Source organism: Euprymna scolopes, chromosome 11, assembly GCF_053919585.1.
Source record: "Euprymna scolopes isolate OS-2025 chromosome 11, ASM5391958v1, whole genome shotgun sequence".
Lineage (NCBI taxonomy): Eukaryota > Metazoa > Mollusca > Cephalopoda > Sepiida > Sepiolidae > Euprymna > Euprymna scolopes.
The window spans coordinates 466,901-494,636 of NC_136492.1; the positions used below are offsets into that span (position 1 = coordinate 466,901).

At 34.9% G+C, this 27,736-nt stretch overlaps 1 long non-coding RNA gene across 1 annotated transcript in view; it reads right to left on the reverse strand.

Annotated features, from left to right (window-relative positions):
* Positions 1-27,736, reverse strand: part of LOC145287712 (uncharacterized) — a 116,012-nt gene that overhangs the window by 82,074 nt on the left and 6,202 nt on the right. Inside the window, exon 2 of the long non-coding RNA XR_013869181.1 lies at positions 5,623-5,689. This is a non-coding gene — a long non-coding RNA (uncharacterized LOC145287712). The remainder of the gene's footprint in view (positions 1-5,622; positions 5,690-27,736) is intronic.

A 27,736-nucleotide genomic window follows, 5' to 3' on the forward strand; every position in this document is an offset into this window, starting at 1 on the left:
TTGTGCCTTCAGAAAGAAACAAAGCAGATGCATTAACATGGAAAAAAAATAGTGGTTAGTTGAGAAAGAAGAGGTCCCGATATGCTGTACAACATAGCTCCCAAGGTCAGACGGAAAGAGGACACCATGCCACAGAGATAAACTTTTAGTTATGAATGGATGCATCCCCAGAAAATGATGAGAAAGGACCCTCCAGAATCCAAAGAGGGGGAAAGGAACCCCCAAATGCGCAATGTACAACACAATAGAGAAGAGGAGTGATTACTGGGGTGCAATCCCCTAACAATTTGAGTGTAATGCCATGGTACGTTTTAGATTTAAGGTGTGTGGTTCATGAAGATGATGACGTAAATGGTAGGCCAGGGAGCAGTGGAGATGAACGACTGGAAATGCACAGACCACAGAGAGCCCTTACCGAGCCAGCATGGGCACGGGATTATGCAATGTAAAAGTATCCTTAAAGATCATGGAGGGGGCGTGTGATCTGAAATGGTTAAAAAGTTGTTACAAACCTGCCTTGTGCAACTTATACAAATCTGGGTGGAGAAAAAATGAATGAAGAAAAAAGAAATAAAGATGGCTGCCTTATCTCTTTATATGCCTTCAATGTTACCACCTAATATGCAAGTGATATGCTCCTAGTTGGAGATAAAAAAGGCCTGATTTTCCAACAGAAGTGCTTTTGAAATTGAGAGAGTAATAGCAGAGAGTTGAGTTTTTGCACTAAGAAATTTTGACAGCAATGTGTCAAATCAATCAATTGAGACTTGACTAATTTAACAACATAAACCCAGCTCTTTCAAATAGTTCACGTCTACTGGTCCAGCTACCACCGCCCAAAGGCATTATTCATTCCGCATACTTATCCAACATAAGTCCAGTATAAATAACAAAAAAAAAACATAAGGTAAATATAATTGTAAGGGGGAAATAGCCGCATCCAAGGGAAGGCATTCTAAAGTCACTAAAAATAAAAAATGCACCAAGTTGCAAAAATAAGAAAGTCGCGATTTATAGAAAATTTATAACTAAATAATATAAATAATGGGCAAATCTGCTTTACTGACGGCGTGCCTCCAACTCGACTCTAGACCAAACAAACCACCCACTCCCAAATTTCCATTTGCAGCATTTGCATGTGATTTGAAATCACAACAATGGAAAGCAAAAGGAAATCGACTATATTCGTCGTTAACAGTAAGTCTGTAATAGTAAGCTGACGATAATAACGGAAATGGTTTTTTGTCATCAGAAAAAGATGTTGAACGTAGAACGAATAAGAATATGACTAGGGGAATTAAGGAATTGGGGTTTTAATTTGGCACAGGTAGGACATTCAGAAGTCATGCACTGGACTTCATCGATTGAATATGGCATATTTTGTGACTTTACAAAATGCCAAAAGCGTTGTACTCCAAGTAGTATTACAGAATTAAGAATTGATTTTAATTCCTCCAAGGTAGAAATAGCAGTATCACATGTTTGTGATAACGTTACAGTGACAACATTTTCATTCCCATGATGGCATTTTATATCATAAGAAAAAAAGGAAGAAGTTCCATTTTCCACTGTATAATTTTATAGTTTTTAATTTTTCTGCAATTAGCAAGTTTAAACATAAAAGATACGGCTCGCTGATCCGAAATAATAGTGAAATGTTTCCCAGTAATAAGATCTCTCCATTTACGAACACATTCTACTATTTCATACAGTTTCAATAACAAACAGCAATTCATCGTCGATAACCTTTACAGAAGATTCGGCAATGTCTTTCTTGAGCTCTTCAAAGGAGTTTACATCATGAAAGGTATGAGAAATTGTGGGGAAAATAGAAAGGAAAATACAAACGACCTACCCGTGAAGCGCCCGTATGTCTGCCTGTCATGCATGTTGGACAGGAAGAAGAGAAACCAAGATAGCATCTATGATATTTAACAGAAACGGTGTCATGTGAGTGAATGTAATATAAAAGCAGGTCGCTTGGAGGAGTGTGGGAGTTTCGCTGTACAAAGGGTAAACAGGTGACGTTACAAGACAATTACTCAGTGCATTGGAACGAGTGAAGAAGGTTCCATTTCTACAAGCTATTTCGGACATGACATCAGGATTTGATCCCAAGCTGATTCCATTGTTTGATAGCAACAACGCTGACCAGTCAGTACAGGAATAGGTGGAAAAGGCAGAACTGACATGCCAGCTCAGCAGTGTGAAGCGCCTGGAATGCGTGGTCCGAATGCGCCAACAGCAAGGTGCATATGCTATATACCAGCAACTAACGGATAAAAAGAAGGCAGATTTCACCTGCATCAAAAACGCCCTCTACACAGCATTTGCACTAGATCAGGTTGCTGCGTGGAAAGTTACATTCCGGGGAGACGGTTGATGTTTATCTGGTAGAACTGAAGAAGCTTGCAGTCCTGTTCGGAGGAATGTTAGACAAAGGCCTAGTGTGTGCATTTATTGCAGGATTGCCTGCTAGTGTAGAATACCTGCTCCGAGCCTCGTTCCAAGTAGACGAGATGGACATCTCAGAAGTATTAGCGCAAGCATGGATGATATTAAAAAAGAGCCCAGAGCTGTAGACTGTGCAACAGCTATGCAGCAATCACAGGCTGGATCTCAGGACCTACGCAGTTACAAGCTGCTAGAAGTGTGGTGGGCGTAACCATTTGGCCCGTGCTTGCCTGTCATGCTCACTGACTCTAAAACTTAGCAGGTCTCAGTGCTACAAGTGTAAAAACCGGTGACACCTTGTCTGTGCCTGTCTGGGAAACGGGCAAGAGGAGGAAGCTACAGCACCAGTCTTCTCCCTAGATCATCACTGAACAAGGTGTGTGAGTGGCAACGGACATGAATGCCCCGCTTTTGTAGATACTAAGTGCATCCAGACGCTGATGCGCAAGGCATGTTGTGACACTTGGTACAAGGAGAGAATTCTAGTGCTAACTATGAGTGGAGGGTTACTGGCCTCTTGCGGGGTGAGCATCATCAGCACAAGCATTGGTGACAGGCCTGCAGTAGCCGTGTAAGCTCTGGTGGTGGACGGGGAACTGCTTGGGTACCACCTACTTCTAGGGATGGATTTGATTACACAGCTAGGTGGAATCACTGTGGACTGCACTGGCAACATAGACTTCTCCTGACATGAGAAATGCGTTTGCACCGCGATTACCCTGGACAAGCCTGACTTTCATGCAGAGTATGACTGGGAAACCAATGCCCGAATGGCATCTTGGAAGTGGTTTGGTGATCAAACACCAATATCCTTACGGAACCGACTATCAGAGTACCCCCCTCCAACAAGGCTCAAGGGGCGCCAGTATGAAGAAGAACTGCAAACTTGGATCAACAATGGCTTGCTGCTTCTATACACGGAGGATGAGCTCAGGCCCCCTGAAGGACCGATTCCCCTGATGGCCGTCTTACCAGATAACTAACAGAAGGTCCGACCCGTCATAGACTACCATGAGCTTAATGAACATGTCGACCCATACATGGTAGGGGCGAATGTTTGTGTGCTCAAATTAAGGGAGTGGCAGCAGCAAGGGTTGGATGCGGCAATTCTGGGCCTGTGCAAGGCCTACCTGCAAATACACATTGAAAAAGCACTGTGGCCATTTCAGACTGTGGAAGTTAAAGGAACTCGCTATTGTCTGACCAGGCTAGGTTTCAGTCTCAACGTGGCCCCAGGTATTATGACGGCAATTATGCACATGATTCGGCAACAGGATGAGGCTGCTTGCCAGGCAACATCATCTTACATCGACAGTATCTTTGTAAATGAGAGCCTCATGTCTGCCCAGTCGGTCAAAGAGCATTTCGAGAACTTCAGACTGACATGCAAGGAACCAAAGCATCTGCGAGATGGGGCAAAAGTACTTGGCCTGTGCATAAGCGGTAGTAAGGAGGGGCTCTACTGGAGGAGAGGTGGTGACGTTCAATCACTCGTCGGAGAGTTTTTTCTGTTTGTGGAAAGCTGGTGGGCCACTTTCCTGGGTGTGGTTGCCTCAGGGTGGCATTGGTAGCCATGAAACGTTAAGCCACATATGTATCATTGGGATAGGACAATAAAGTGCATGATGATATGCTCCTGAGCATGCTGATCGAAACTGTGGCCAGGGTGACTCGTGACAACTTTGTGCAAGGGAACTGGTGCATTAATGGGAATGAGTTCACTAGCCCTTGGAGTTGCCTTTGTGGTTCATGATAGTATTATTGAAGATGCCTGTTTGCTTCGTCCAGAGAATTATTTTAGGCACATAAACCTGGCCGAAATTGATGCCACATTGAAAGGAGTTACCCTGGCGCTTTAGTGGCAAGCCAGGGTACTACATATGATCACAGACTCTGCATGCACTCATAGGTGGATAACCGATGCATTGACTGGAAGAGCATGGCTAACCACATGCGCAGCGAGTGAGATGTTGATACGAAGGCGGCTCGCCACCCTGGTCGATACGATCAAAGAGTACAACCTGACCATAGAATAACGTTGTCAGGTCTGCAAGCAACAGCTGACATGAGTACCACAATGGTTGCTGCTGGCTGATACCTGGGGAGGTTCTGAGATGCTGCAACAGCCATGTGCAGCTGTCACGTATAATATGGATGCAGATCGTATCAGTGAGATTCAGGGGTTAAGTGGCCACTATATTTTGCCAAGATGGTTGACCCAGAAGTAGGAAAGGCAGACGTCCAGAGAGCAGTGGAAAGTTGCGAGGCATGTCAATCAATCGACCTGGCTCTGATATAGTGGAAAAAAGGGCAATTGGGAGTGAGTAACATGTGGCAGAGAGTAGGCATGGATATCACACATTACGTTGGCAATCACTTCCTAACCCTCATCAATTGTGGACCTATGCACTTATGAACAATGATCCAGCCTTCTGCAGCCGGCAGGTCAGGCAGTACCTGAAGGAGTGGGGAGTGTGTCTGTGAGTGCGATGTGGTTATGTGCCATCTGGCAACGGTATTACTGAGAGGAGCTATTTTAGCATCAAAAGAATTGCGGCTAGGAAGCAGTAAACCATCTCAGAAATCGTATATTGGTACAACATAAGACCGAAGGATGGCATCTGTCCAGGAACAGCGCCTGCAAATGAAATCTACCAATATCGAGTCCGAGAAAAGGGAATACCCCAACAGAGAAGTCGCCAACAAGAATAGGGGTCATACACACCAGGGGATCCTGTCTGGGTGAAGCCGCCATGAAGCCGGTGCATTGGCAGATATAAATGGGGCTGAGTGACCGATGTGGTGAGTCAGCAGTCAGTCATGGTTGACGGTGGGCTCTGCCATGTTAGGGACTTGAGGTTGGCGACATAGTTGCAACCATCACTGGATGACGGGAGCAACTCTAGGTCTGAGGCCAGTGGGCTATCGCTCTTGTTCGCACTATACGCATCATCATCAAGCTGTGAATCCGATATTAGTAGCCTCTCAGGGGAGGCAGTGTTCTCCGACCCTAAGACTGTGGATGAGAGTGCAAGTGAACAAGAGGCCTGTACAACCCCCTTTGAAGAAGCACCTGACAGAAGGGAGCGCCATCTTCATGCCATCTCTGTGATCATGAGATCAGGAGGGGGTGTTGGGAAAATAGAAAGGAAAATACAAACAACCTACCTGTGAAGCACCCACGTGTCTGCCTGTCATGCACGTTGGACAGGAAAAAGAGAAATCAAGATGGCATCTGCAATATTTAAGAAAAACGGTCTAATATAAAAGCAGGTCGCTTGGAGGACTGCGGAAGTTTCGCTGTACAAATGGTAAACAGGTGACGTTACAAGATGGTTACTCAGTGCATTGGAAGGAACAAGTGAGGAAGGTTCAATTTGTACAGGAATTGTTTATTTTTAACTAGTGGGCAAATTTTGGATGAGTGATTGGGTATCAATTTCGCATAGTAGACAAACATATCAAGACACCTTTTTTTACGACTTTGAGTCAGAAGGGGGAGGATTTCGCAAAAATGGTTTCAAACGCTTAGGATCGGATTCAAGAGTTCCATTACAAATTTTATATCCAAGTACCTTAATGGAACAAAGTGAAAACTTTGACTTTTCCCGGTTTATTTTGAGGTTGAAAGTAGAGGCAGCTTTTAAGAAACGCTCCAAATTTATGTTATGCTCCTCTTGAGTCCTACCACAAATTGTGTCGTCCAAATAAGAAAAAGTTCCAGACAATCTGCCATAAGAAATAAAAGAATTCATGAAACGTTGACATGCAGAAACCCCATTTGTGACACCCGTGTTGAAATAGATATAGAATATTTTCAGCTTGAAAGGTTGTATAGGGGCGATCTGAGAGGCAAATTTCAATCTGATAGTATGCTTTAGACAAGTCAATTATACTGAAGATACGATACTAGTCTATTTCGTTTACAAGATCTTCGATTCCTGGCAGGGAGTATGAATCAAGCAAAGTGAAACAGTTAATAGTCTGTGAGAAATTGACTACCAATCATTTCTTTTTATTAGGTGAAGAAGTTACAATAATTTGAGCATGACATGGTGAATAACTTGGTTCAATTATATCATTCTCAAGTAATTTAAGAGTTTCTTTTTCAATGAACAGAGCATCCTCAGCACAGTAATAGTGGGACTTGCAATTAGAAGCAAAATTTCTGAATAACAGGAGCACAATTGATTTTAGTAACAGCACATATTTTTAGACTATCCTACGACCCACCACAAGAAATAGTAATACTCTGCTGCATTTTTAAAATGGGGTATTCCGAGTATAATATCCACGCATGAATTAGGGAGTATTGTGAAGTCAATGTCTTTATACTCGAAACCATTGAATGTAATATTCTCAGTGCAATATTCAGATAGTTTGAGGAAAAGGGCGGATGATGCCATAGAAATTACAGAGTCCTGTTTCCAAGTAGACAGGTTCAAAGTTTTAACAAGACTAGTGTTAACAAAATTATTGGAGCTGCCTGTGTCTATAAGGGCAGTAAATGGTTTACCTTTTAATTTTACCATTTTAGTAACAGGAGAATTATCAACATTGTTAGAACTGGCTACTATAACAGATGGAGTAGAATGTGAAGGTGTTGGCCTTATAGAATGGCAAACTTTGGCAAAATGACTGAGTTTGACACAATTTCGGCATATTTTATTGTGAGGACAATGGCGACGATCATCTTTAAGGTGACGTTTCCCTCCACAATTGTAACTACAAAGAATTTGAGTGTGTTCCATTTATCTTTGTGTGAACATTGTATGTAAATTGAACCATGTTGCATTATACTTGAGCTGTTGTATGCAGTTAGTATTGTGTGCTCCTTTGTTGTCGAACCTGGGATTGGCTGTCCTAGATTATCTATCTTTTCTGGGGACATCCTACAAAAGGTTTGCAGGGGAAGCATATTTCCTTCTATACCTATGTCCAATTTTACCTTTAATTTAATTTAATTGATGAGTGTCGGATCTATTAGGAAGCCTTTTTTCAGTTCAGTGAAGACTTCGATCATTTTTTTGCTGCTGACTGCATCAAAACTTAATTGTTCAAATTCTCTGTATACATCATTCGGCTCTGATTTCAATGAGCGGATACGGTTGTTCTGCTTTTTGTTTCTATTTTTGTGCAGTTGTTTATGGTCTTCGTTGTTTATGGTTTTGTGCTGTTCATGGTTCTGCGTCATTCAAACTTGGGTGAATCATCTTGTGCCTTCTTTTGTGTTTATGCACATTTTTGCCCAATGGTTCTTTTCCCCATAAGCTGAACATATGGTGCCTCAGGCTGGGCATTTTTCTTTTTGATGTGTTTCCACATCGTTTACACTGCCTTTATTTGATTGTGTCTATTCTATTTCTGGACGATCACTTCCTTGAATCTCGGTCATTTGTCTAATGTAGTTTAAGGATACTTTGTGTGCTCGCCCACGATTTAGAGCTTCTTGAAGTGTCAGATCCATGTCTTTAGAAAACAAGTTTCTGTAATTCTGCATGTCTTGTGCCGGTAATTATTTGCTTTATGAGATATTCTTTTGTTTCCTACATTTCCTGAACCTCCATTTTTTTGCTTGTAACCTGCACCTCACAACAAATTGTTGATGTTTTCCATATTTTTTTTGTTTATATTGATGAAGATAGAAACGTGAAATATGGAAATTAACTTTAGGTTCCAGTCATTCCTCAAATTTCTGCCCAATAATCTCTGGATTTGTTCGGTATGGATCCTTTTCAAACATCCAGGCATTGTATCTACTAAGTCCTTCCTCGCCAGATAACAGTAGTATGTGGTCTACCTGTTTTTCGACTGGGATATTTTTCACAAAGAAATATAGCAAACAATGCTGTTTGAAAAATCTGAACATGTCAACCAGATTTTCCGAGTCCCAATATATGATTGGTTTGCATGCATTTGTATGCATTATTTTTCTTATATAGCAAAAAAATAAATAAAATAAAATAAAATATCGGACAATGATGCCAATAGATTAAAATTGCTGTACTTCACATTACACTTTGTTTGCTGTGGGTTGACAATTTCTTGTATACATTTCCTTGTTTTTTAATATAGTGCTTGCTGCTACCATGTGCGTTTAGGAAAAAAATGACGACTGACTGATATGGATACGTTTTCTTATTGATAGTTTTTTTGTCTCTGCATTAATTTTCTTGTGGATTTTTTTCTTTTTTAAATCCCGTTTGCTGCCACCATGCAAAGGTATTGTTATCTTTGGATGATAACAAATATACATTAGTAATAGATACATAAATCAGGATAGGTTTGAAATACAGCCATGTGTATAACTTTTATTGATGGAAGAGCTTATATATATATATTCTTAGTGACATGCAATATGGTTTCCGCTCTGCAAGATCTACAGCAGATGTGCTAACGGTTATATCACATAGGATTAGTGAATCTCTTGACAAAGGTTTCCTTTCCAGGGCAATTGCTCTTGACATATCAAAGACCTTCGATAAGGTATGGCATAAGGGCCTACTTCACAAGATTTCCAGTTACGGTATTACTGGAAATGTTTTCTCAATCATTAAATCATTTCTCTCTGATAGGTTCATAAGAGTAGTGGTTGATGGGCAGAAATCAGAGGCCTGCAGTATTAATGCTGGAGTTCCCCAGGAGTCCATCCTGGGCCCAACTCTCTTCCTGATCTACATCAATGATCTCCCTAAACACATACTTAAATCATTCGTTGACATCTATGCTGATGACACGACCATCTATCGTAACACATCAAAGGCCGTAAATGACAAAGTTCTCTCTAATTCTCCATCCTCTGATCTTGAGCATGTGGTAAAATGGGGGAAGAGGTGGCTGGTCACTTTTAATTCATCCAAAACCAAGCTTCTATTTTTACATCATCAACGCTCTAATCCCCATCTGGCATCAATTGAAATGAATGGCTCTCATCTTGGGGAGGCTCCATGTTTTGACAAGCTTCTGGGTTTGACCTTTACTCCTGATCTGTAATGGAACACGTACATCAAATCTGTTGCCAGGGACGCTGGAAAAATCGTGGGATCCTTCTACCGCTCCAGAAGATATCTCACTACTGATGCAATTCTCTATCTGTATAAAAGCCAAGTACGTCCAAGGATGGAGTACTGCTGCCACATCTGGGCAGGAGCTGCTAAAAACAGCCTATCCTGCCTTGACAGAGTACAAAATAGACTTTGTGGTTTAGTGGGGGATGCACTTTTCTCGTCCCTGCAACGTCTCTCCCACAGAAGAGACGTTGCGAACCTGTCTTTGTCTTATCGTTATTTCCATGGCAGGTGCTCACCTGAGCTCCAATCCCTCGTCCCTCGTCGCCAATCTTTCATGAGAAACACCCGTCTGGCTGAAACTACTGTCAATAATTTTCCCCACTCTTTATCTGTGCCTAAATCCAAATGTAGATTCCATGAGCAAAGCTTCTTTCTTAGAACTGCATGCCAGTGGAACTCTCTGCCGCTTGTCTGTTTTCCACCTGACTACAACTTGGACGTCTTCAAGTCCAACATAAACAAACTCCTGACAAACCGCCCCCTTAAGTAAGACACTCTATCTAAACACCCAATACTTATGATTACTAAAATACTATCTCTTTGATTACTGTACACGCAATGACCCTTATCCCTGAGTGGTCTTCGGGCCTTGATAAGTGGTGAACCCCATGTAAAAAAAAAGAAGTTATCTTATAATTAAAGAAGGAGCATCTAAGAGGAATAATTCATACTATGACTCCTTGAGATTCAACGTATCATTTTCAAGAAGTTTGGCACATATTACGAAAGACCATTGACCTCTATGAAGGCATAATGGATATATTCATCCCCTTAGGTAGCAGCAATAACATCTTTGAAGCAGCAGTCAGTGGCAAGATGATTCAAAGCCTGAAGGCACTGATCTAAGGACTCATTGTCCCACTGTAGATGTGTTGAAAGTAAATGTCTTGCATAGATAATGTTGGGAGGTTTGTCGTAAACAGATTTTAGTAGTTCAATTGCATATTTGAACTCAGAACAATCCTCAATAACGTCAACAACCATAGCAGAAACGTTTAGATAAAGGACTTCAAGTTTGTCTGGATTTAAATGCTCGATGATAGACAAATAGTAAATAAAGTTTCGGTACCATAGTTTCCAAAGTTTGCTAGCCTGAGGATATGCAGAAGATATGTCGAATCTGTCCAGTCGAATAATTTTATCAATGAGATAAAATTAAGTAAAAAAAAAATTCAGTTAAATAAATTGTAATGTCATGAAGACGCAAGCAGAAAGATCTTTTTCTAAGGCTTTATTAAACTGAATTTTACAACGATAAATGTGGAAAGTGGGCAGAAATCCATGTTACTAAAATAAAAAAAGAAAGTATTCAAATAAAAAATAAAGAAAAGGCAAACGGCAAGATTATGTGAGAGGAGATATGCAAATAAAGAGAAAGTTATTATAAGAAATTTATAACAGTTATGAAGGAAAAAAATGTTATATGTTTAAACTGTTGGAAAAAAATTCGATATGCCGGTAAAAAAATAAAGAAAGGGATAAATAAAATGCCCCATGTCGAGAAATAGAAGAAAAGAAAATGTTGAATTTTCAACTGTCACAAAACTCAATTTCTACAAAATCCACGTCAGATTATGTCAAACTCTCAGAGGTCCACAGATCTAAATTGTAAATCGAAAAAAATGCTAACAAAAAATCTGAAATTTTATATCGAAAAGGTTGTAAAAAATGGGAACTTTTGTAGTTATTGGAATCGCAAAAACGTGTCCCTATTTTGCGGGCGGCATATGTCAGGGGGCGCCATTTTGAGAGATTAAAAATAGAAAGTAGAAAAAAATAAATAAAAATAAACAAAAGCTAACAAAAAATATGAAATTTTATACCAAAAAGGTTGTAAAAAATCGGAATTTTGGGTGGTATAGGAATCAGAAAAAAATGTGTCCCTATTTTCTGAGCGGCATGGAGGCGGCATGGGGGCGGTATGGGGGCGGCATTTTGAGATGGTAAAAGGGGAAAATCGAAAAAAATCTAACAAAAAATCTGAAATTTTATATCGAAAAGGTTGTACAAAATGGGAACTTTTGTAGTTATTAGAATCGCAAAAACGTGTCCCTATTTTGCGAGCGGCATATGTCAGGGGGCGCCATTTTGAGAGAGTAAAAATAGAAAGTAGAAAAAAATAAATAAAAATAAACAAAATCTAACAAAAGATCTGACATTTTATACTGAAAAAGTTGTAAAAAATCGGAAATTTTTGAGGTATCAGAATCAGAAAAATGTGTCTCTTATTTACGAGCAGCACATGTCAGGGGCGGCATTTTGAGAGGATAAAAATAGAAAATAGAAAAAATATATAAAAGCTAACAAACAATCTGAAATTTTATACCGAAAGTTTGTAAAAATCTGAAGTATTGGAGGTATCGGAATCGGAAAAATTTGTCCCTATTTTACGATTCCAAAACCGATTCTTTTAAATTTTTAATTTAATTTTTCATTATTGGTACTAATTATAGATATTTATTATTTTTAAATTATCACTAAAACTAAAATGAGAATAACCTCAAAATACGATGTAAATTTATTTTATTTGTAAAACAATTTTTTAAAATTGCATAAATTCTCTATGTAACCTTTCAAAGAAAGCAGTTGCTTTACATGTTCTGAAAAACTGTTGAAAAATTAAACAGCAACAATCTTTGCAGCCCGCGGCGATCGTAAGATTCACCCCCCCCCCCGCATTTGATAATCTGTTAACATTCAAAATTCCAGAAGCCCTCAAAATATTTATTTTCATGGAACTAATGTTAGACTGCAGCTATTAGTCCTAGATTTTCATCGTATTACAGTACTCGTCAAAGAAGACCAAAGATTTTTCAAAACAATTATATAATTTTCTTCGGATTAATGTTCACACAATTCTCTTCAGATTAATGTTAACATACTTATTATTATTGAAAAGAAATTGTTAAATTATATTAACTGGCTACGTAATTGTATACGTAGCCAGTTAATTTAACAATTTCTTTTCAATAATAATTGAATATTATTATAATAATAATTGAAATTTCTTTTCAATAATAATATATGACTTGGGTGCCATGAGCTAGAATCGAAATCGATACACAACTCTCCACCCTCATTCCCTAGCCTCTGAACCACTTATAAAATAAAGACTGGGTACGCAAATAAAAGAAACCAAATATTTTTTCAAAACAAAAACTTATAATTCAAATTATTAAAAAAATGTTAAATTAAATGAATTAGCTACACAAGCAAATATAATAATACATTTAAATGAGAACATTTGAAAACCTGAAAATGTTATGAAATGATAAAATCATTTTTATTTACTTTTTTTGTCGTTGTTGTTAAAGTCCGAATTTTCGCCAAATAACATGGATGTATCAAGGAGAGAATAGTCCGATGTAGTTTTCTTTTCTTTGTCTTCATAATGTTATTATTAAGAGGTCGAGCCCTCCGAAGAGAAAAAAAGTCTTGTATCGGTGCTTTTTTAAATCCGTGTGTGTAATCACTTGGTTTTCAGAAATTTGTTGTTGTTAATAACGTTTCAGCTCTTTTAAAAATAGTTTTAATATATTTTAAATAAATGTATTTATGAATGGCAAATAAGGCTATGAATTTATTTTTTGTAAGAGAACTGTCGCAAGGCATCAAGTCAGTTGAAAATTTACAAACAGATTTTCCCGCCTTTTTTTCGGCAAAGTTATCAATGACTCTATCAAAATTCACTTCCTCGACAAGTTCCCTCTCTATTGAGAGGATTGCCAAGTCTGTAAGTCTTGTATGGCTCATTGCTGATCTAAGGTAGTTTTTTATGAGCTTCAGTTTTGAGAAAGAGCGCTCACAGCTAGCAACGCTAATAGCTCTGGTGAGGAAAATTCTCAGCAAGATCACAATATTAGGGACGGAATCCCCAAGTTGGTATCTTTGTATAAAGTTCAAAAGTTCAAGAGGTCCATCGATTTTGTCTTTTTCTGAAGCCTTTACAACATACTGTAACCTCTTCCTTTCAGCAAAGAATTTCTCTTTTTCTATATCTTCGTCAAATCCACCAAGCTGACAATCATAATTATCATCAAGCAGATTTGACGGTATAAGAAAAGCGTATTTATTTGCAAGATTGTGAACTTGTTGAAATCTGCAATGATACACTTCTCCTTTTCTGTCGTCGGTCAGTATGGGGAAATCGTTCATGACTGAGAATTTTTATTTTTGTTCCTATCCAGAGTCCCCTTTTTGTGGAGCTGGATTTTCCCCACATTAAAAACCGGCCTTGTGTCTAACTCTGCCCTCGTGGTGAGGCAAGTAAATGGGAACAATCGGCAGTCGTTGCCAAACCGACCTCAGCTCTAATTGTACACAAGATCTACTTGCTATATTCGCTTACGGCCGTTTGCCATTTGCGGCTCTCATTATGCTCAACATTATGGGAGCATTATAATAAAATCATATTTATTTTATAACTATATATGTGCATATATACATATATATGTGCATATACACATATATTTATGCATACATATACATATATACATACATACGTGCATATATACATATATACACACATACACATATATAAATACGCATATGTACATACATATATATGTATATATATACATATATGTATATATACATATATGCATATATATACATATATAATATAAATATATACATACATATATACATACATACATACATGTAGATACATACATATACATATATATATAAACAAATATATATATAATATATCCTTCAAGATTGAGGCAATTTTTTTTGTTTTAATCTAGGTTGAACTTTCTCTACATTAAAAACCGATCTTGAAATGAATTAAAGCAATTTATTCTCAATTAATGGAAATTTTGAAAACTCCAAACGCAATTGTAAATTATTACTTGATAAATAGTTTAACAGTTTGGAGTTTTCAAAATTTCCATTAATTGAGAATAAATTGCTTTAATTCATTTCAATCACTAAGTTTAAAAAATGCAAGCATTAATTATTTCTGGCGATATACTCAGTGACCGGCTGACCTAACAGGATAGGGCCAAGCCCAGGCTTCGGCCAAGCACCAAAAAAACAAAATAACCTCAGAAAGATTTGATACTTAAAGGGGAACTTTCATATAAATTTTTATCGAATAGGTGCGAAAAGAAAGTTGGATATTTGGGTGTATATACACCGACATCAAAGAGGTAATAACATTAGATGCGAAAGTTTGAATTCATTAATTTTATTACTGTTCAATTCATGAGGTTAAGACTTTGAAAGTATCAAACGTTTGTTTTTGTAGCATACTTTTTATAACTCCTTGTAAACTTTACAATTGCTAGCTGGGGGATCGGACAAAATCACCCCGGGCAACCCCCACCATCTACTTAAAACAAAAGGAAAACAGATAAAATCTCAAATGAATAAAAAAATATTAAAAATCAGTTTTCATATTTTAATTTTAATTTAATTGAATTTAGGAAAATTAGAAACCCTAGAACTAATTTTCGCAAGGTATGAAAATTAAGCAACTACGGAATAAATGTTAACTTGATAATAATGGACCGGTTTTCCTACCTAGGAAAAAATGGACGAATTTTCCATGGACGAATTTTCCGAGCACCCAAATGCCGGGGGGGGGGGCAAATTTTACTACCGCCCCGGGCGGCAAAAGGTCTAGCTACGCGACTGAATACCCCCCCCCCAAAAAAAAAGTAGTCGTAAAAATTCCATTTCTTTTGTAATGTTTTCATTCTATGGGTTTTAAGTAGGCACTGCCAAAAATGGCCGAAAAATCAAGTTGTTGTTATTTAAAACGAAATTAAAATCCATTATTTCTGAGTAACTTTTTTTTTCCAGAAAGATAAAACTCTTAATTTTATCACATAGAAAGCAAAATAATGTAAAACATTTTCAACTATTTTTAATTAAATTTGAAATGTTAAATTTTCCCCAAAAGTTAACAATTGGCGTTTTTTGTTTTGCACAAAAAACGTATATAAATAGTTAAAAAAAAAAAAAAAGAAGGTTTTTGAAAGTTTTATTTCTTGTCTAACTAAGATTTAGGGTGATTTTCTATGAGAATATGCAAAAATATTATAATATAAGTACCTGGATTTCAAATAATTCCACTTATTCATATAGGCAACCAATTACTTCGAGTCGATTTGATTACTCTGTTTACAAACTTTATATTTGTTCTTGATAAAAAGCAAACTACGGAAGACCAAAAAGCAAAAAAAAAACAAACAAACTTATTTTTCAATGACGAAAATTTCAATGTATTATTAACGCTAAGGCTGGCCAGTACCAGATGTGGGGGTCAGGCTCTCCAAAATGGGGAGGGGGGCAATTTAAAGCAGAATAAAAAATCATTTCAGCGCGTTTGGTCCACCGTAGTCGAAAGGCGGCAAACGTTTCCAAACTGGATCGAAAAAATGATGATATTTTTAACACAAAGGGCACAATATTTATCGATTTTTTTTGTATCGATTCTTCAAAGCATGCCCTGTTTAATAATGGCCATGCATTATTCGGCTCGCTAAAAAGAAATTGTTAATTTATTTATCAAAGATTTTAAAATGTTTTTTTTTCGTATAAATATTAAAAATTAATTATTTTACTTAACATATTCACCGAATTTCACACTTCAAAACTCAAAAGCGGGATAATTAAACACAATCGAAGTTGTGATATTCAGACATCAAAATAAGGTATGCAAACAAGTTTTTTTTTTAAATCTATAATCCCGTCCCTACAACAACACAATATGTTTTGTTCAGTTTCAGATGATTATTTTAAGCATATTTGGAACCCCCTCAAAACAAGGGGGGTGGTTGTAAGCAAAAAAAAAAAATATATATATATAAATATTGTTTTTTAAAAATAAGTACACTGTTGTAAAGTTCATTCTTCTCTTAATAATCGCTGAAAATTTCGTATTGATTGGATAATTACCTGATTTTTAGTAGATTTTTAAAAAGACGGTCGGTCAAAAGGTACTTGCCTGCCCCCCCCCCCCAGTTTTGGCAGTGCCTAGTTTTAAGCTTTATTTTTTTTTTAATAGAACCTCACTATAATATTTACTTTTTAATAAAAAATGTAGTTGAAATTTTAGTAAAAATGTAGTCGAAATTTTCTGTTTTCTTTTTAGTGTTTTGAATTAATAAAAATATCATTGGTTTTCTCATCCTAAATTATGAGATGAGAAAATAATTCCTCTGCAATTATCGTTGCATTTTCATTTTTTTTGTTATATAGTCGAAAAAAAACAAAAACAAAAAAAACAACAAAACAAACAAACTGTGACATGAAAACAAAAACGATTCTCTTAATGGTCGCGTAAAGACTACATTTTGTATTATTAATGTTTTCAACTTTGCTAGATTAAAATAAAAATTCGTTGCAGCATTTTTTTTCATGTTTTGATTTAATAAAAACATCGTTATTAGTAGCGTCCTAAATTATGATGAAAAAAATAAACGTATCTCTTAGTAAAACGGAGTTGTCTCCCTCTGCACAGTGACCTTGTGTAAAACAGCGCCAAAATAAGATAATGAAATAAATTATTGGATGACATCTTTCGCTCTCATAATGTATTTTAAAATTGTACAGTGGCGAATCTTTTTCGAATTAAAATTTAATGTAAAATGATCCCTCATTTTTAAGTCATTCTACTATTTTAGAGTAGTTAACCCAATTTTTCGGTACTAGTTCCTTTCCTCGCATAGCTCGGAATCTTTCTAAAATATTTCGAAAAATATAAAGAAATCAATAAATGTTTAATAAATTAATATATTTGGTGCAACTTTATTATAGTGTGTCGTCCGACCCAATCGTCTATATTCGAATAAAGGCATTTCAGGGGAAAAACATTATTACGTACTTACATGTCATGTCGAAATTAGTACAAATTCCAAAAATTATGAAAAAATGGTCTTGTAGAAGCTGTGCTAGAGCTGAGTTTCGAATAAATGCATGCGGTATACAGAGAAGAAGCAAAATGGCCGACCTGAAAGATAGTGTTTCTGCGCAAAGCAACTTAAACGGCAGAATGCAGTTATCTCCCCTTGAGTTCAATCTGCTAAAGGGTTAATTTACAGGGAAAACATCGCAACTTAGAAAAATTATGCTTTTACTTATAATCATTTTTCTACTGGACCATTTTTCGTAATTTTGGGTATTTATACTAACTTCGGCATGGTACATAACTATGTAATAGTGCTTTTCTGTGAAATAAACTTTTTCGAAGACAAAGTTGCACCATATATTTTCATAATACTAAAACGGATTCAAACCATTGAAAAACGTTGTATACTATAAAAAAATACAAAAAACATTGTATTCTATTTTCTAAGTACAATATCTTTATAATCCTAAAAGAGACCTAAACCATTGAAAAACATTAGGTACCTCCAACTCGCGCCACAGTTTACCCACCCTGTATGTAACACGATGTAACTGTAATTAATTTATTATTATCATCCTAACTTTTTTTTACTATTCAAAAGAAGAAGCATGAAATAAACCGCTAATATTTTTTTATTTACAGCATGCAAAAATAATGAAAATGCGAGACAAAAATCGTGTTTACATTATCGACGCATTAAAACAATGTTCCTATGTAGTAACGTGTTTTAAGCCGTTGACACATCTATGTTTATAAAATCTAGCAAAAATAAAATAATAGTCATATTTACCTGAAATTTTCGATATTTATTCATTACTAGCGGGGGGTACCCGGCGTTGTCCGGGTGTTTAGAGGTGTGTGTGCTCGGAGGGGGGTTAATAAAAATATAAGAATAAGCGAAGTAAATATTTTTAAATATTAAAATGTTAAAACTTTAAAAAATCGAAAAAAACCACCCAAAAACTAACGTAAGGCAAATGAACGATGTTAAATGTAAAAATGAGAAAAACAAATAAGAAAACGCGAATGTGATGGAAAAAGAAAACAGAAAAACGAACGTTAAAACTGAAAAATAAAAACAAACAAAAAACATGTGAAAAATGGCTTAAATAACCCTGTTTCAATATTAAAATTTAAAAAATCGAAAAAAAAGACATCTCACACCACGATTCTAACCCAAAACATTTAGATAATGAGGCTGCGCTCTAAGCAACTGGGCTAAGACTATGCTGAGTAAATTAGTTCAGTTTTTTTTTTAAATATTTAAACTAAATCATGTTCCACCGTCATTTGCACATGCGTAGAAGTGAACTTGTCATGAGAGGACGGTTTTTGCTGACACCTCCCTGTAGAAAACTGATGATTTTAGGGTGAAGAAATTAAATTTTTGGCCAATAAAGTTTCGGTACCATAGTTTCCAAAGTTTGCTAGCCTGAGGATATGCAGAAGATATGTCGAATCTGTCCAGTCGAATAATTTTATCAATGAGATAAAATTAAGTAAAAAAAAAATTCAGTTAAATAAATTGTAATGTCATGAAGACGCAAGCAGAAAGATCTTTTTCTAAGGCTTTATTAAACTGAATTTTACAACGATAAATGTGGAAAGTGGGCAGAAATCCATGTTACTAAAATAAAAAAAGAAAGTATTCAAATAAAAAATAAAGAAAAGGCAAACGGCAAGATTATGTGAGAGGAGATATGCAAATAAAGAGAAAGTTATTATAAGAAATTTATAACAGTTATGAAGGAAAAAAATGTTATATGTTTAAACTGTTGGAAAAAATTCGATATGCCGGTAAAAAAATAAAGAAAGGGATAAATAAAATGCCCCATGTCGAGAAATAGAAGAAAAGAAAATGTTGAATTTTCAACTGTCACAAAACTCAATTTCTACAAAATCCACGTCAGATTATGTCAAACTCTCAGAGGTCCACAGATCTAAATTGTAGCATGATCTCAATCGATTATTGATTTGGATTTTTTTCTTTTGCTTACAAATATTATAATGTAGAGTTAACTTTAACTATAAATATTTTCCTTCAAACATTCTTTCTAGAAACTAAGGTAAACTATTTTCCGAAAACCTAATTTCTTAACAATAACAATTATATTTCGATCTGGCCATGACAATTGATGTTGAGCTCGGAGTGCTCTATACAACAAATATATAAAACAATGCACTCTTGGTCTGGAAAATCTGCCTGAACATGCCAAGGGGAAAGTTAAACCAGTGTCTACCGAAATCTGTTCTTTTCTAAATGAAGCCGGTTTGATCCTTATTTCCTACTTCATCCTTTTTTTTATCGAAAAAATTATTAATAAATTTTTAACAATGAAAAATTGGCGTTAGAGAGGCATGGCCAACTTTAACCGGTGTTGGTTGAAAATCGCTTATTGATGTCAAATTGTTCCACTTACCAGACCGGTCTTCCTGTTTTAGTTTATTTTGTTAGCAACCGTGTTTAAGTGTTTCTTTTTAGTTATACCAAAAGTTTATTGCTTAAAAAATATTTCAATAAATAATTAAATGTGCACACACACACACACACACACACACACACACACACACACACACACACACACACACACACACACATACACACAGTAAATAAATATATAAAATAAGGGTGCTGTTTTACACAAAGTCACTGTGCAGAGGGAGAAAACTCCATTTTACTAAGAGATTCGTTCATTTTTTTCATCTCATAATTTAGGACGCTACTAATAACGATATTTTTATTAAATCAAAACATAAAAAAAAGTTGCGACGAATTTTAATTTTAATCTAGCAAAGTTGATAACATTAATAAAATTGGTGTATCATCATGCACAATTGCAGATTGGATGAACTTCATAAGGGAAATTTGTGAGCAAGATCTGTTAGACAATCCAATATTACTTGGTGGGTTGTATGAAGATGGTACCGCCAAGAAAGTGGAGATAGATGAGTCTTATTTCTTCAAGAGGAAATATAATAGAGGAAGAATTAGAAACTGCAGTTGTGTGTTCGAAGCAGTGGAGAGAGGACAACACAGATGCAACATAACAGCAGAAGAAAGAAAGGACCACGATATTGCCAGAAACAAGAATAATCTCCAATGGCTGGGTAGCATACAACAGATTAGAACATTATGAAAATGGAATTCATCAGGATTGACAAAGTTGTCCACGAGGACGACTTTGTCAATCCTGATGATGACACTGTACATACCTAACCCATCGAAGGTTAGTTTTCTTTTAAAACATTTACAAATAAATGACAATAAAATTTATGTTTCAGTATTTAATTTACAATTATATTTTAAATGTATTAACATTTTTCATATATTTTCAGGGTTTTGGTCTCATACAAAGAGACACATAAGGAAATTGTTGGGTACAACAGCGGCCATGTTCCATCTCCATCTGATGGAGTTTTTGTGGCGGAAACAAGAAACTTGTCAAATATTCCCAAGAATATTAATTTGTATCAGGGAGCAATATCGCGTTTAAATTATTCATGTAAAAAAAAATGTTTCATATAAAATAAATCGCAATTTTGCTTAATAAAAATTACAATTCCTCTACAACTATCGTCGAATTTCCATTTTTTGTAATGTTGAAAACTAAATGTTGGTGTTATTAATATTATAAGCTTTGTTACAGTAAAAAAAAAGTTTCATCCTTATTTTATTAAAGAGTTTGTTTATTTGAATCACAATTTCTTCTTCCAACTATCATTACCATAACATTTATTTGTTAATTTAAAAAAGTAATACCCTCACTGGCGTAGCCAGGGGGGGGGCGCCCCGGGCGGCACACCTGAGGGGGCGGCATTTTGAGAGGGTAAAAATAGAAAGTAGAAAAAATAAATAAAAATAAACAAAAGTTAACAAAAAATATGAAATTTTATCGGTATCGGAATCAGAAAAAATGTGTCCCTATTTTCTGAGCGTCAGGGGGCGGCATTTTGAGATGGTAAAAGGGGAAAATCGAAAAAAATGCTAACAAAAAATCTGAAATTTTATATCGAAAAGGTTGTAAAAAATGGGAACTTTTGTAGTTATTGGAATCGCAAAAACGTGTCCCTATTTTGCGAGCGGCATATGTCAGGGGGCGCCATTTTGAGAGAGTAAAAATAGAAAGTAGAAAAAAATAAATAAAAATAAACAAAAGCTAACAAAAAATATGAAATTTTATACCAAAAAGGTTGTAAAAAATCGGAATTTTGGGTGGTATAGGAATCAGAAAAAAATGTGTCCCTATTTTCTGAGCGGCATGGAGGCGGCATGGGGGCGGTATGGGGGCGGCATTTTGAGATGGTAAAAGGGGAAAATCGAAAAAAATCTAACAAAAAATCTGAAATTTTATATCGAAAAGGTTGTAAAAAATGGGAACTTTTGTAGTTATTGGAATCGCAAAAACGTGTCCCTATTTTGCGAGCGGCATATGTCAGGGGGCGCCATTTTGAGAGAGTAAAAATAGAAAGTAGAAAAAAATAAACAAAATCTAACAAAAAAATCTGACATTTTATACTGAAAAAGTTGTAAAAAATCGGAAATTTTTGAGGTATCAGAATCAGAAAAATGTGTCTCTTATTTACGAGCAGCACATGTCAGGGGCGGAATTTTGAGAGGATAAAAATAGAAAATAGAAAAAATATATAAAAGCTAACAAACAATCTGAAATTTTATACCGAAAATTTGTAAAAATCTGAAGTATTGGAGGTATCGGAATCGGAAAAATTTGTCCCTATTTTACGATTCCAAAACCGATTCTTTAAAATTTTTAATTTAATTTTTCATTATTGGTACTAATTATAGATATTTATTATTTTTAAATTATCACTAAAACTAAAATGAGAATAACCTCAAAATACGATGTAAATTTATTTTATTTGTAAAACAATTTTTTAAAATTGCATAAATTCTCTATGTAACCTTTCAAAGAAAGCAGTTGCTTTACATGTTCTGAAAAACTGTTGAAAAATTAAACAGCAACAGTCTTTGCAGCCCGCGGCGATCGTAAGATTCACCTCCCCCCCGCATTTGATAATCTGTTAACATTCAAAATTCCAGAAGCCCTCAAAATATTTATTTTCATGGAACTAATGTTAGACTGCAGCTATTAGTCCTAGATTTTCATCGTATTACAGTACTCGTCAAAGAAGACCAAAGATTTTTCAAAACAATTATATAATTTTCTTCGGATTAATGTTCACACAATTCCCTTCAGATTAATGTTAACATACTTATTATTATTGAAAAGAAATTGTTAAATTATATTAACTGGCTACGTAATTGTATACGTAGCCAGTTAATTTAACAATTTCTTTTCAATAATAATTGAATATTATTATAATAATAATTGAAATTTCTTTTCAATAATAATATATGACTTGGGTGCCATGAGCTAGAATCGAAATCGATACACAACTCTCCACCCTCATTCCCTAGCCTCTGAACCACTTATAAAATAAAGACTAGGTACGCAAATAAAAGAAACCAAATATTTTTTCAAAACAAAAACTTATAATTCAAATTATTAAAAAAATGTTAAATTAAATGAATTAGCTACACAAGAAAATATAATAATACATTTAAATGAGAACATTTGAAAACCTGAAAATGTTATGAAATGATAAAATCATTTTTATTTACTTTTTTGTCGTTGTTGTTAAAGTCCGAATTTTCGCCAAATAACATGGATGTATCAAGGAGAAAATAGTCCGATGTAGTTTTCTTTTCTTTGTCTTCATAATGTTATTATTAAGAGGTCGAGCCCTCCGAAGAGAAAAAAGTCTTGTATCGGTGCTTTTTTAAATCCGTGTGTGTAATCACTTGGTTTTCAGAAATTTGTTGTTGTTAATAACGTTTCAGCTCTTTTAAAAATAGTTTTAATATATTTTAAATAAATGTATTTATGAATGGCAAATAAGGCTATGAATTTATTTTTTGTAAGAGAACTGTCGCAAGGCATCAAGTCAGTTGAAAATTTACAAACAGATTTTCCCGCCTTTTTTTCGGCAAAGTTATCAATGACTCTATCAAAATTCACTTCCTCGACAAGTTCCCTCTCTATTGAGAGGATTGCCAAGTCTGTAAGTCTTGTATGGCTCATTGCTGATCTAAGGTAGTTTTTTATGAGCTTCAGTTTTGAGAAAGAGCGCTCACAGCTAGCAACGCTAATAGCTCTGGTGAGGAAAATTCTCAGCAAGATCACAATATTAGGGACGGAATCCCCAAGTTGGTATCTTTGTATAAAGTTCAAAAGTTCAAGAGGTCCATCGATTTTGTCTTTTTCTGAAGCTTTTACAACATACTGTAACCTCTTCTTTTCAGCAAAGAATTTCTCTTTTTCTATATCTTCGTCAAATCCACCAAGCTGACAATCATAATTATCATCAAGCAGATTTGACGGTATAAGAAAAGCGTATTTATTTGCAAGATTGTGAACTTGTTGAAATCTGCAATGATACACTTCTCCTTTTCTGTCGTCGGTCAGTATGGGGAAATCGTTCATGACTGAGAATTTTTACTTTTGTTCCTATCCAGAGTCCCCTTTTTGTGGAGCTGGATTTTCCCCACATTAAAAACCGGCCTTGTGTCTAACTCTGCCCTCGTGGAGAGGCAAGTAAATGGGAACAATTGGCAGTCGTTGCCAAACCGACCTCAGCTCTAATTGTACACAAGATCTACTTGCTATATTCGCTTACGGCCGTTTGCCATTTGCGGCTCTCATTATGCTCAACATTATGGGAGCATTATAATAAAATCATATTTATTTTATAACTATATATGTGCATATATACATATATATGTGCATATACACATATATTTATGCATACATATACATATATACATACATACGTGCATATATACATATATACACATATATAAATACGCATATATACATACATATATATGTATATATATACATATATGTATATATACATATATGTATATATATACATATATAATATAAATATATACATACATATATACATACATACATGTAGATACATACATATACATATATATATAAACAAATATATATATAATATATCCTTCAAGATTGAGGCAATTTTTTTGTTTTAATCTAGGTTGAACTTTCTCTACATTAAAAACTGATCTTGAAATGAATTAAAGCAATTTATTCTCAATTAATGGAAATTTTGAAAACTCCAAACGCAATTGTAAATTATTACTTGATAAATAGTTTAACAGTTTGGAGTTTTAAAAATTTCCATTAATTGAGAATAAATTGCTTTAATTCATTTCAATCACTAAGTTTAAAAAATGCAAGCATTAATTATTTCTGGCGATATACTCAGTGACCGGCTGACCTAACAGGATAGGGCCAAGCCCAGGCTTCGGCCAAGCACCAAAAAAACAAAATAACCTCAGAAAGATTTGATACTTAAAGGGGAACTTTCATATAAATTTTTATCGAATAGGTGCGAAAAGAAAGTTGGATATTTGGGTGTATATACACCGACATCAAAGAGGTAATAACATTAGATGCGAAAGTTTGAATTCATTAATTTTATTACTGTTCAATTCATGAGGTTAAGACTTTGAAAGTATCAAACGTTTGTTTTTGTAGCATACTTTTTATAACTCCTTGTAAACTTTACAATTGCTAGCTGGGGGATCGGACAAAATCACCCCGGGCAACCCCCACCATCTACTTAAAACAAAAGGAAAACAGATAAAATCTCAAATGAATAAAAAAATATTAAAAATCAGTTTTCATATTTTAATTTTAATTTAATTGAATTTAGGAAAATTAGATACCGTAGAACTAATTTTCGCAAGGTATGAAAATTAAGCAACTACAGAATAAATGTTAACTTGATAATAATGGACCGGTTTTCCTACCTAGCAAAAAATGGACGAATTTTCCATGGACGAATTTTCCGAGCACCCAAATGCCGGGGGGGGGGCAAATTTTTCTACCGCCCCGGGCGGCAAAAGGTCTAGCTACGCGACTGAATACCCCCCCCAAAAAAAGTAGTCGTAAAAATTCCATTTCTTTTGTAATGTTTTCATTCTATGGGTTTTAAGTAGGCACTGCCAAAAATGGCCGAAAAATCAAGTTGTTGTTATTTAAAACGAAATTAAAATCCATTATTTCTGAGTAACTTTTTTTTTCCAGAAAGATAAAACTCTTAATTTTATCACATAGAAAGCAAAATAATGTAAAACATTTTCTACTCTTTTTAATTAAATTTGAAATGTTAAATTTTCCCCAAAAGTTAACAATTGGCGTTTTTTGTTTTGCACAAAAACCGTATATAAATAGTTAAAAAAAAAAAAAAAAGGTTTTTGAAAGTACCTGGATTTCAAATAATTCCACTTATTCATATAGGCAACCAATTACTTCGAGTCGATTTGATTACTCTGTTTACAAACTTTATATTTGTTCTTGATAAAAAGCAAACTACGGAAGACCAAAAAGCAAAAAAAAAACAAACAAACTTATTTTTCAATGACGAAAATTTCAATGTATTATTAACGCTAAGGCTGGCCAGTACCAGATGTGGGGGTCAGGCTCTCCAAAATGGGGAGGGGGGCAATTTAAAGCAGAATAAAAAATCATTTCAGCGCGTTTGGTCCACCGTAGTCGAAAGGCGGCAAACGTTTCCAAACTGGATCGAAAAAATGATGATATTTTTAACACAAAGGGCACAATATTTATCGATTTTTTTTGTATCGATTCTTCAAAGCATGCCCTGTTTAATAATGGCCATGCATTATTCGGCTCGCTAAAAAGAAATTGTTAATTTATTTATCAAAGATTTTAAAATGTTTTTTTTTCGTATAAATATTAAAAATTAATTATTTTACTTAACATATTCACCGAATTTCACACTTCAAAACTCAAAAGCGGGATAATTAAACACAATCGAAGTTGTGATATTCAGACATCAAAATAAGGTATGCAAACAAGTTTTTTTTTTTTTTTAATCTATAATCCCGTCCCTACAACAACACAATATGTTTTGTTAAGTTTCAGATGATTATTTTAAGCATATTTGGAATCCCCTCAAAACAAGGGGGGTGGTTGTAAGCAAAAAAAAAAAAATATATATATATAAATATTGTTTTTTAAAAATAAGTACACTGTTATAAAGTTCATTCTTCTCTTAATAATCGCTGAAAATTTCGTATTGATTGGATAATTACCTGATTTTTAGTAGATTTTTAAAAAGACGGTCGGTCAAAAGGTACTTGCCTGCCCCCCCCCCCCAGTTTTGGCAGTGCCTAGTTTTAAGCTTTATTTTTTTTTTTTAATAGAACCTCACTATAATATTTACTTTTTAATAAAAAATGTAGTTGAAATTTTAGTAAAAATGTAGTCGAAATTTTCTGTTTTCTTTTTAGTGTTTTGAATTAATAAAAATATCATTGGTTTTCTCATCCTAAATTATGAGATGAGAAAATAATTCCTCTGCAATTATCGTTGCATTTTCATTTTTTTTTTTGTTATATAGTCGAAAAAAACAAAAAAACAAAAAAAACAACAAAACAAACAAACTGTGACATGAAAACAAAAACGATTCTCTTAATGGTCGCGTAAAGACTACATTTTGTATTATTAATGTTTTCAACTTTGCTAGATTAAAATAAAAATTCGTTGCAGCATTTTTTTTCATGTTTTGATTTAATAAAAACATCGTTATTAGTAGCGTCCTAAATTATGATGAAAAAAATAAACGTATCTCTTAGTAAAACGGAGTTGTCTCCCTCTGCACAGTGACCTTGTGTAAAACAGCGCCAAAATAAGATAATGAAATAAATTATTGGATGACATCTTTCGCTCTCATAATGTGTTTTAAAATTGTACAGTGGCGAATCTTTTTCGAATTAAAATTTAATGTAAAATGATCCCTCATTTTTTAGTCATTCTACTATTTTAGAGCAGTTAACCCAATTTTTCGGTACTAGTTCCTCGCATAGCTCGGAATCTTTCTAAAATATTTCGAAAAATATAAAGAAATCAATAAATGTTTATAAATTAATATATTTGGTGCAACTTTATTATAGTGTGTCGTCCGACCCAATCGTCTATTTTCGAATAAAGGCATTTCAGGGGAAAAACATTATTACGTACTTACATGTCATGTCGAAATTAGTACAAATTCCAAAAATTATGAAAAAATGGTCTTGTAGAAGCTGTGCTAGAGCTGAGTTTCGAATAAATGCATGCGGTATACAGAGAAGAAGCAAAATGGCCGACCTGAAAGATAGTGTTATGCATCAGATTCTGCGCAAAGCAACTTAAACGGCAGAATGCAGTTATCTCCCCTTGAGTTCAATCTGCTAAAGGGTTAATTTACAGGGAAAACATCGCAACTTAGAAAAATTATG